The sequence below is a fragment of the Vigna umbellata genome, chromosome 1 (genome assembly GCF_029865625.1).
Source record: "Vigna umbellata cultivar VRB3 chromosome 1, Vumbellata_1.0, whole genome shotgun sequence".
NCBI lineage: Eukaryota > Viridiplantae > Streptophyta > Magnoliopsida > Fabales > Fabaceae > Vigna > Vigna umbellata.
This window is the reverse complement of record NC_142165.1, coordinates 28,794,025-28,804,262: the sequence shown is the minus strand read 5'-3', so window position 1 is coordinate 28,804,262 and position 10,238 is coordinate 28,794,025. Positions and strand designations below refer to the sequence as shown.

Here is a 10,238-nt window from a genome sequence, read left to right as displayed (position 1 = left end):
GCTCTGTGGGTAAACTTCTCTATGTTAGTGTTTTGTATGAAAGAGTGAAATTAATTTTTCGAAGTTCAATGAGTATATACGAGATGTCAATGTCTTCAAATGAGTTTATATGCAAACATATTGTCTAAAACAGTTTACTTTTTAATTTTCTTCCAATGTAAATGACTACCAAGAAATTTATCTAAATTGGGTTTGTCAATGTTTTCATTAGTTTCATCCAATTTTGTGTAGAGAGAGAATAGACTATAAAAGAAAAAGGCTTTAAAAGTCAAAAGTGGACATTAGAAAGAAAGAAAATATTCACATAATGTTTTTGCCATTAAAAGTTGAGTTGAAAAGTTCATAGAAGAGAAGATCAAGAGAAAAAACACATAAATACAAAAGATATCATCTGAGAAGCAAAACAAATACTAAAAAGAGAACAAAAACTCTGAGCCTCAGAATCATAAGCTTACATTGGTAAAAAGAGAGAAAATTCTACAAAGTATATTAGATAGAGTTGTATTGTGAACACATCATCTCTACGAGAGTAATCTTCTAAGACTTGTAAGCAATTTGATTGATTGCACATTCTGGAAAGAATTCAAACACTTGTTGATTAATTCAATCAAGTTAAACGATTACTAGGCAGCGTATACTGTGATTGTCTAGTGAAAACCAGGAGTGAGTGAAATTCAGTTCTAGGCAACATATCAAGAAGATATCAGGATTGTCTAGTGGAAAACAGAAATGAGTGAAACTCAACTAGGCAGGATATCAGGAAAATACCATAATTGTTTAAGGATACCAGGAGTAGTGAAGAATATTGCACAACAAGAGTGTGATACTCAGTTCTAGTCAGTGTAATAATTGTTACCAAAGGTCTTAGAGAAGAACTGGACGTAACTCAATTGAGTGAATCAATATAAAAAAAATTGTGTTTACTACTTCATCTTTGTAAAACATATTATTTATAAATACTGCAATTGCTTGCAAAGTTAATTATTGATAAACGCTCTTGTCATCAGACGTCATTTTCTTTAAAGAGTTGTCTTTCTTAAAAACACTGTAGTAGCTTTACTGAAACACTTGAAAAATATGTTATCGTTGAACGCGTGGTTTAAACAGTACTTTACAAGTTACGCATCTAACAACTTGTGTAGATCGTTTAATCTTGAACAAAGTTGTTAAACGTCCTTTTGGAAAAAAGATTTCCAAAACACTATTCAAATCCCCCCTCCCTTTGCTCATTCTAGTGTTTTCCATTTATTTCAAGGAAAACTCTAGAAAGAGAGGGGCATGAGAGATTTGAATAGAGTTTTAAATATTTTCGCAAATTAGTGCTTAATTTCCTTTATAGGAGTTTGGATGGTCTATAATAGTTGTTAAACACTTGAGTTTATAAAACTACGTTTAAGGAAAACCTTTGAAAAACAAAGGCATTAAGGCACACTTGTTTTTATACTAGTTCACTCCAAATTGAGCTATGTTTAATTATTCCTTAGATACCTTTAAAGGGTTCCATTAATGATAAAGGATCACAACGAGTTTAACCACTCTTGGTGTACAACTAAACCACTAGTTAAAAAAAGTATAATCGCTCCTGATGTTAACTAGACTAACTGACTAGAAGGTCTAACTCTACTGAGTTAGCCTTACAAGTGTTTTACTTCACTTCTGAATGAAAACAACAAAGTGTTTTGCAAATTACAAGAAAAAACTTTGTAACTCTCTTACAAAGGATTTTAAATCAATACAATAAGATTATGAGAACTTGTGAAGAACTTTTCTTTTCAAAGAACAAGTTTATGAGACAGAGCTTAAGGAGAGAAGCAACGTGAGCGTATTAATTCTTGTTTTGTTCTCTTTATGTAGTTTTCTTTATATGGACTTCTTCGAAAAAGATTCATTACTTAGAGTTTTGACTTTCTTCTAAAGGTGTAGCCTTTATGGTATTGAGTCATAAGCCTTTATTGTGTGTATATAAAAGATTGGCAGAAAGCATGAAGGAAACATTCCTTGAATATGTTCCTATCTCTTAACGTTATTCTGATCTTGAGCAAACTTTTGAAAAAAGGTAATGATCTGCACAGACAAAGAAAGCACAATAGTACGAACAAATATGTACTATAACATACATGCTTTAAAGCATTTGACGATTCTAGGCGTTTAGGCACAATATGTGTACTATCGTTTAGGCGTTTCTGTTTGAGTAACTTAGATCGTTTAGGAGAATTTTAATATATAGCGCTTAACATTCTTTACTTTTATCCTAGATGGTTTAAACTTTGTTAGACACTATTGTGATTAGATGCTCTGTTGTAGTTCTTTATATCATTTATGATATTTAAGATATAACGTTCAACACTCTTTATCCTAGACAATTAAAGTGATTTGACGCTATTTTGTTTAAACATTTCGTTAAACTTGAAAAGAAGATTTGCTTAGACTATCTTATATTAACATCACACACCACACTAAACCATTTCTACGTTTGTTTTCCACTGATCCAAGACGTCCTGTCTTTATGGAGCGAAAGAGGTTCACTTCACCAAGTATCCATGACTTGATCCTAGGCCTGTCTTGAATGCACTAATAATTTACATTTTTCTTTTACATTTTATTTCATGTGAAAACAACATAGAACATTTGAAGCTTCTAAAAATACTGTCTTTATTACTTTCATCAAAGCAATGTCTCTATCATTACCGAAGACCTTAGGGAGGGAATATAAAACCAAACCTTTAAATATTTCAAGAGCCCATACAAAGTTCTTTTCACACTTAGATTCCAATAAAACAAATGCAATAAAAAAGTCTGTAAGCAATTCTTTAATTTTCAATTGAATGAAAAACACACACAGGATCTTGAATTTTCATGATACTCACTATTCTCTCATACACAGTAGAAAAGAACTTACCTGGATCCATTTTACAGTTTCTTCCTGTCAAACGTTCTCCCTTCTCTTACTTCACTTTAATGCTTTCTTGATGATATAGAAATTCTGAGGGATGTCACAGTATCTTTTCTTTTCTAGAGAACGTAACCTTTCTTTCTCTCTTTTCAGAAACTTAACCTGTCCACCGTAGTCTCATCTTTTTCCCTCTTTTATGATATTTAATTAACTTTAATAAAATACCAAAATGCCCTTTATTGAAGTGAGAAGAGAGGGATTAATTTTAATAACTCTAAAATAATCCCTATAACTTTAATACATTATATTCTAATAATCATCACATTAGAATCTGTACATCAAAGTTATACTTTAAATTACATGAACCAATCTTAAATATTAATATAATTTAACATTCTCCCACTTGGTTCATATGATGACTTGAAGATCTAAACTAAACTTTAAGTGCGCACCATTCATTAGAATTATCAAGTCATCATCCTTATATGAATTGAAATGATCGGATCATGGCGGGCAAAAGTCATGAACGACAAGATTCCTTCCATGTATCACATAATCAAACCAACTCAACATAACTTTAATCAATCTTTTAACTTTCATGTCTCTAAAAGAGATATAACATGTTACCACAATCAATAATACATGTATATAACTTAATGTGGATAACAGTAGAATAAAGAGAAACATAACTTTAATTGAATTCACAAGTGTCATGACAGTACAAGCATATAAATATACATATCCATATATATAGATAACATCATTATGTTAATATTGACTTATCCATAATGCCCATACTTTCAACATAGCCAATAAAAGTGTTGGGCGGTAGTCCTTTAGTTAACGGATCTGCTATCATCAAATTCGTACCAATATGCTCAATTAACACTCTACGTTTCTGCACTTCTTCTTTGACCGACAAGTATTTCAAATCCATGTGTTTAGTACCCTTTGAGTACTTGTCAATTTTAGAGAAGAAGACGACTGCGGAATTATCACAATAAATCCTTATCGGCCTAGCAATACTGTCAATAATGCCAAGCCTCGATACAAAGTTCCGCAACCACAAAGCATGAACCGTGGCCTCAAAGCATGCCACAAATTCAGCTTCCATGGTGGAAGTAGCAATGACTGATTGTTTTGCACTTTTCCAAGAAATTGCTCCTCTAGCTAATAGATAAACATAACCAAATGTGGATTTTCTTGAATCCACACATCCAGCAAAGTCTGAATCCGAGTAGCCAACCATCTCAAGATGATCTGACCTTCTATAGGTGAGCATGTATTCTTTGGTACCTTGTAAATACCTAAGAACTTTCTTTGCAGCTTTCCAGTGATCCATTCCGGGATTACTTTGATATCGGCCTAACATTCCAACAGCAAAACTGATATCTGGCCGATTACAAGTTTGAGCATACATCAAACTCCCAACCACTGACGCATAAGGAATAGACTCCATGGCCTTTCGTTCCAAATCATTCTTGGGACATTGCATTTGACTAAACTTGTCTCCTTTTTGAATTGGAACTATTCTAGGAGAACTTTTTTCCATTCTGAATCTCTCTAACACTTTATTAATATAGCCTTTTTGAGACAAGCTTAACAATCCTTGTGATCTATCACAGAATATTTCTATTCCTATCACATAAGATGCCTCATTCATATCTTTCATTTCAAAGTTGCTAGAGAGAAACTTCTTTAGATACCATTGTCGGGAAGCTTGTTTAAGTCCATATATTGATTTCTTCAATTTACACACCAAATTTTCTTTTCCTGTTATTGTGAAACCTTCTGGTTGGTCCATATAAACTTCCTCTTCTAAGTCACCATTCAGAAAAGCGGTCTTTACATCCATTTGGTGAAGTTCTAAATCATAATGAGCCACCAAAGCCAAAACAATTCTCAAAGAGTCCTTCTTAGAAACAGGAGAGAAGGTCTCTTTGTAGTCAATGCCTTCCTTTTGAGTGAAACCTTTAGCGACTAATCTAGCTTTATACCTTTCAATATTGCCTTTTGAGTCATGTTTAGTCTTAAAGACCCATTTACAACCGACTCTTTTTGAACCCTTAGGCAATTCAACTAGATCCCATACTTTATTGTCATCCATTGATTTCAATTCTTCTTTCATAGCATTCAACCAATTCTCTGAATTATTACTTTCCATGGCTTGTCTGAAAAAGACTGGATCCTCATCAATGCTTAAGTCACATTCATGTTCAACAGAGTAAACCACATAATCATTCGAAATAGCAGGTCTTTTCTCCCTTACAGATCTTCTTAATGCTGCTTCTTGTGGTTCCTCTATCAATTGCTCATTTATGACTTGCTCATTTGTGACTTGCTCATTGTCAATTGGCTCAACATTTATATGTTCATTTTGTGGGATTGGAACATTAATTTGTTGTCTCTGCTTGTTGTGTGACTGTGATACAACAAGAGGGATAACAACTTCAGAAGAGACATTAGATGTAGAAACACTATTAGTATGCTCTTGAATATCCACTATTCGTGATTCCTCACTCCCACTAAATTGACCATTTTCAATGAACCGAGCATTTCTAGACTCAACTATTCTTGTACTATGGTTAGGGCAATAAAATCTATATCCCTTTGATTTTTCAGGATAACCGATGAAGTAACCACTAATGGTTCTTGCATCAAGCTTCTTTTCATGTGGATTATATAACCTTACCTCTGCCGGACAACCCCAAACATGAAGATGTCTCAAACTGGGTTTCCTTCCAGTCCATAGTTCATAAGGAGTTTTAGAAACTGCTTTGCTAGGAACCCTGTTAACCAGATATACAGCAGTCTTTAATGAATACATCCACAAAGATAAAGGAATATTACTATGACTTAACATACTCCTAACCATATCCATAAGAGTACGATTCCGCCTTTCTGCTACACCATTTTGTTGTGGTGTACCGGGCATTGTATATTGTGCACATATACCCCGACTTTCAAGAAACTTTGCAAATGGACCTGGACATTGTCCACTCTCATCAGTTTTACCATAATATTCACCACCTCTATCAGATCTCACCACTTTTACTTTTCTATCTAATTGCCTTTCCACCTCATTTATGAACACCTCAAGGGCATTCACTGATTGAGAATTTTCATGTAATAGATATATATAACAATAACGTGAGAAATCATCAATAAAGGAGATAAAATATTTTTCACCACTCCAGGATTTAATGTCAAAAGGACCACAAATATCAGTGTGTATTAATTCAAGAAGTTGACTACTTCTTGTGGCAGGATATTTTGATATCTGTTTTGTTTGTTTACCCTTAATACAATCAATACATACATCCCAGTCATCAAAATCCAATTGAGGCAAAATTTCATTTTTAACTAACCTCAACATCCTTTCTTTGGATATGTGACCTAATCTTTTATACCATAAGAAAGCAGAACATTCTTTTCCTGCACCACAGTTTCTATCAACAACATGTTCAACATTAAACAGGGATTCAGAAAAATTAACATCAAGATTTAAACGATATAAACCATCCAATAATGTACCAGAACCATAATAGTACGAAAGTTTATACAAATGAAAAATACCATTTTCAATCTTAAAGTTAAAACCTAAATAATCCAACTTTGCAGCAGAAATTAAATTCCTAGCACAACCAGGAACATAGAGACACTTTTCAAGATTCAGACTATAGCCAGTGTCTAGAATCAATCTGTAAGTCCCAATTCCTTCTATTCGTGCCTTCATTCTGTTCCCCATATATAAATACTTTTCAGTTCCTTTTATGGGCTGGATTGAAAGGAATCCCTGCATAATATTAGAAACATGAGTAGTAGCTCCAGAATCCAACCACCAGGTATTATTAGGCACTTCAATTATATTTGCTTCAAAACTTACAAAAACATAAAAAGTACCTTTCTTTTCAAACCAAGATTTTCTTTTCGGACAATCTTTCTTGAAGTGACCTACTTTCTTACAAAAGAAACATTTCTGGTCCTTCTGGATATTGCCCTTATTCACTTTCATTGGGGCTTTGTCCTTCTTGTTCTTCTTTCCTGATTTGGCTTTACTGAAGCTAGCACCTTCATGAGTTGTGAGATGGATAGAATGATCTTTCATTTTCTTCAATCTCCCTTCCTCTTGTATCAACATGGCTTTAATTTCTTGAAAGTTCCATTTGTCTTTAAGAATGTTATAGTTCACTTGGAACTGGCCAAATTCAGGAGGAAGAGAGTTCATGATGAATTGTACTAGAAAAGACTCATTCACCTCCATTCCCATTAACTTCAATCTTGCTGCTATATTTGCCATTCCAGTTACATGGTCATGTATGGGCTGCGACCAGTCAAACTTTTGGTAGTCAGCTCACTCATAAGAGTTCCTACAATAGACTTGTCAGTTATGTCTGATTGTGAGTACTCCTTGATCAGTTTCATGAATTCCTTTGCATTTTCCGTTTTAGGCATAGAAGGCTTTACATTCTCTGCCATAGACATGCGCATCAAGTTTAGTGACAGCCTGTTAGACCTATGCCAAGCCTCATGAAGAGACTTCTCATCATCTGTACTAGTCACTGTAATGGTTGCGGGCATTTCATCCATCATAATTGCCATGTCCAAGTCTAACACACCCAGTTGGAACTGGATTTGTTATGACCAATCAGCATAATTGAGCCCATTAAACTTGACCACATTGTTGCTCAAACCTGATAAATTCATGTAAGCTGGAAATAATACAGAAGCTCATACATTAATGCTTTGATAAAATTAATGGATTCAAACAAATTACTATACTAGTCATACATTCAAGTTCACCTTTGGGTGACACTTAAACTGATAGGTAATCATTTAAGTCATTCATTTAAGTTCACCTTTGGGTGATACTTAAACTGACAAATTCCATATACACTTTAATAAACAATCAATCATACTTTAAGTCTATATGTATGTTATCTTTGGATATACAAACATATTTATTAAGTACATGAATTGTCTTACTTTAATGTCATCAATTATAAACAATGGTTCACCTTTGGGTAATCCATAACACCCTTATATCAATGACTAATAACTATATATATATATATATATATATATATTCATAATTTAACATCCTTTATATTATGAATAATTTTCACAATAACATGAGCAATTTAAAAGAACAACGGAATTGCTAAAACTTTTAATTTTGATTAGAATTATAACTCATCCGAAATTCAACTTAATTGAATTTCCTTCGTCCAAGATTAATAAACAATTACATATAATTCATAAAACAAAAATTATATCATACATGTCAGTAGATACACTTTTCAAATTAAAAGTATTTGAAACCTTCAAACTTTTAATTCACATTTAATTTTGATTCGGTACAGTAAGAGTAACCATGTTTAAAATATAATAATATAAGCTGCAATAGTAAATTGCTTTACTGTGAGAACAAGTGCCGCAACAGTAAAGTTGCGTTATGCCAAAATATAAAAAGAAAAAACCCCGTGGCTGGAGTTATGAAACACTAAATTGCTTTAATATAATAATGAATAAAAAGTTGCTCTAATTGAATTGAAAAAGTAAACAAAAATTGCGGCTTCTAGGGTGAATGAAATTCACGTTCCAGTGAATTCAAATAATCATGTAATAGTAAAAAAAAAAAATTGCTTTACTGCTTTTCAATTGGCTTTCTTTTTCAATTCAATTAGAATTGACATTTACGGCATCTAGATGATTTCATGTAATTGACTTTGTTTTTCTTAATTGGCTTTCTTTTAAAATTCCTAATTTTATAATTCAAAAATTAGGGTTTCACAAAATTGAGAAAATTACCATTCATAGAGAATCATAAAATTCAGAACCTGACTCTGATACCACTTATAAGCAATTCTTTAATTTTCAATTGAATGAAAAACACACACAGAATCTTGAATTTTCATGATACTCACTATTCTCTCATACACAGTAGAAAAGAACTTACCTGGATCCATTGTACAGTTTCTTCTTGTCAAACGTTCTCTCTTCTCTTACTTCACTTTAATGCTTTCTTGATGATATAGAAATTCTGAGGGATGTCACAGTATCTTTTCTTTTCCAGAGAATGTAACCTTTCTTTCTCTCTTTTCAGAAACTTAACCAGTCCACCGTAGTCTCATCTTTTTCCCTCTTTTATGATATTTAATTAACTTTAATAAAATACCAAAATGTCCTTTATTGAAGTGAGAAGAAAGGGATTAATTTTAATAACTCTAAAATAATGCCTATAACTTTAATACATTATATTCTAATAATCATCACATTAGAATCTGTACATCAAAGTTATACTTTAAATTACATGAACCAATCTTAAATATTAATATAATTTAACAAAGTCATTTCAGTAGAGGTTACACTAACAATCTTAAGTAAAGGTTATCCTAAACTTGTTAATTTTGTGTGTTATTTATCAATCAATACCATGTTAAAAGAATTCAATAATTTCACTACATCAGGGTATGTCCAAATATATCTGTCACCACATTTATACTCTCATTAAACCTACACAAACGAATATCCATGTCTCGCTCAAGTAACATAATTAGTTATGACATTTCAGTTATCTGACCTCAATTCATTTTACAATATGTATACCTTGCATTATGTACTTGTTTTATAGTTGTCACATTTTTTTATTATGTTCCTTCAATTGTTAATGGAATATTTCTAGGTTTGACTAAATTATCTGTCATATGAGCAAGTATCAACTTCTCATTATGTGTGAAGTTACCAACATATAGATAATATACTAATGTATTTATCAAGTCGTGACTATGAGAGGCACAAAACAATTTTACAATCCATCATTCCCTACCTTATACTCACTTCCTCAAAACTTAAAATGACACTCACATTTTATTATTATCAATAGTAGTTGCTTCTAAGTCTTTTTTATATTGTTTGTATTATCACCTATTTCATAACCTAATAATACACACATCTTCTTTCCTCATTGTCCATTTACTTTATCAAGTCACTCCACCAAACTTAAATATTCAAATTAATTTTATTTTCTAAGTGTAATGATTTGATATATAAATTCTAACGGAAGCTAGTATTAGTCTAACGGAAATGATCTAATTAAATTATTTTTAAAAATTAAAAAACTAAATTAAACCAAATAAAAATTAGAAATCTAATTGAATTTTTTATAAAATTAGAACAAAACAATATTTTTAGCCTTAAAAAAACTCCATTAATGCTGCCCATTAATACCTTTTACACCCACCTAAAGCTAACGAACTTTAAATCACTACAAAACTTACCTGAATCCCTGAGCTTGTAGCAATGAACAACAAAGTCGCAATGGTGTAAAAAACACACCCAAAAG

The 10,238-nt window shown here is 32.1% G+C and overlaps 1 pseudogene; it reads right to left on the bottom strand.

Moving 5' to 3' along the window:
- Nucleotides 1-3,656: 3,656 nt before the first annotated feature.
- Nucleotides 3,657-4,445, bottom strand: LOC148205086 (secreted RxLR effector protein 161 pseudogene; annotated as a pseudogene).
- Nucleotides 4,446-10,238: the final 5,793 nt, after the last annotated feature.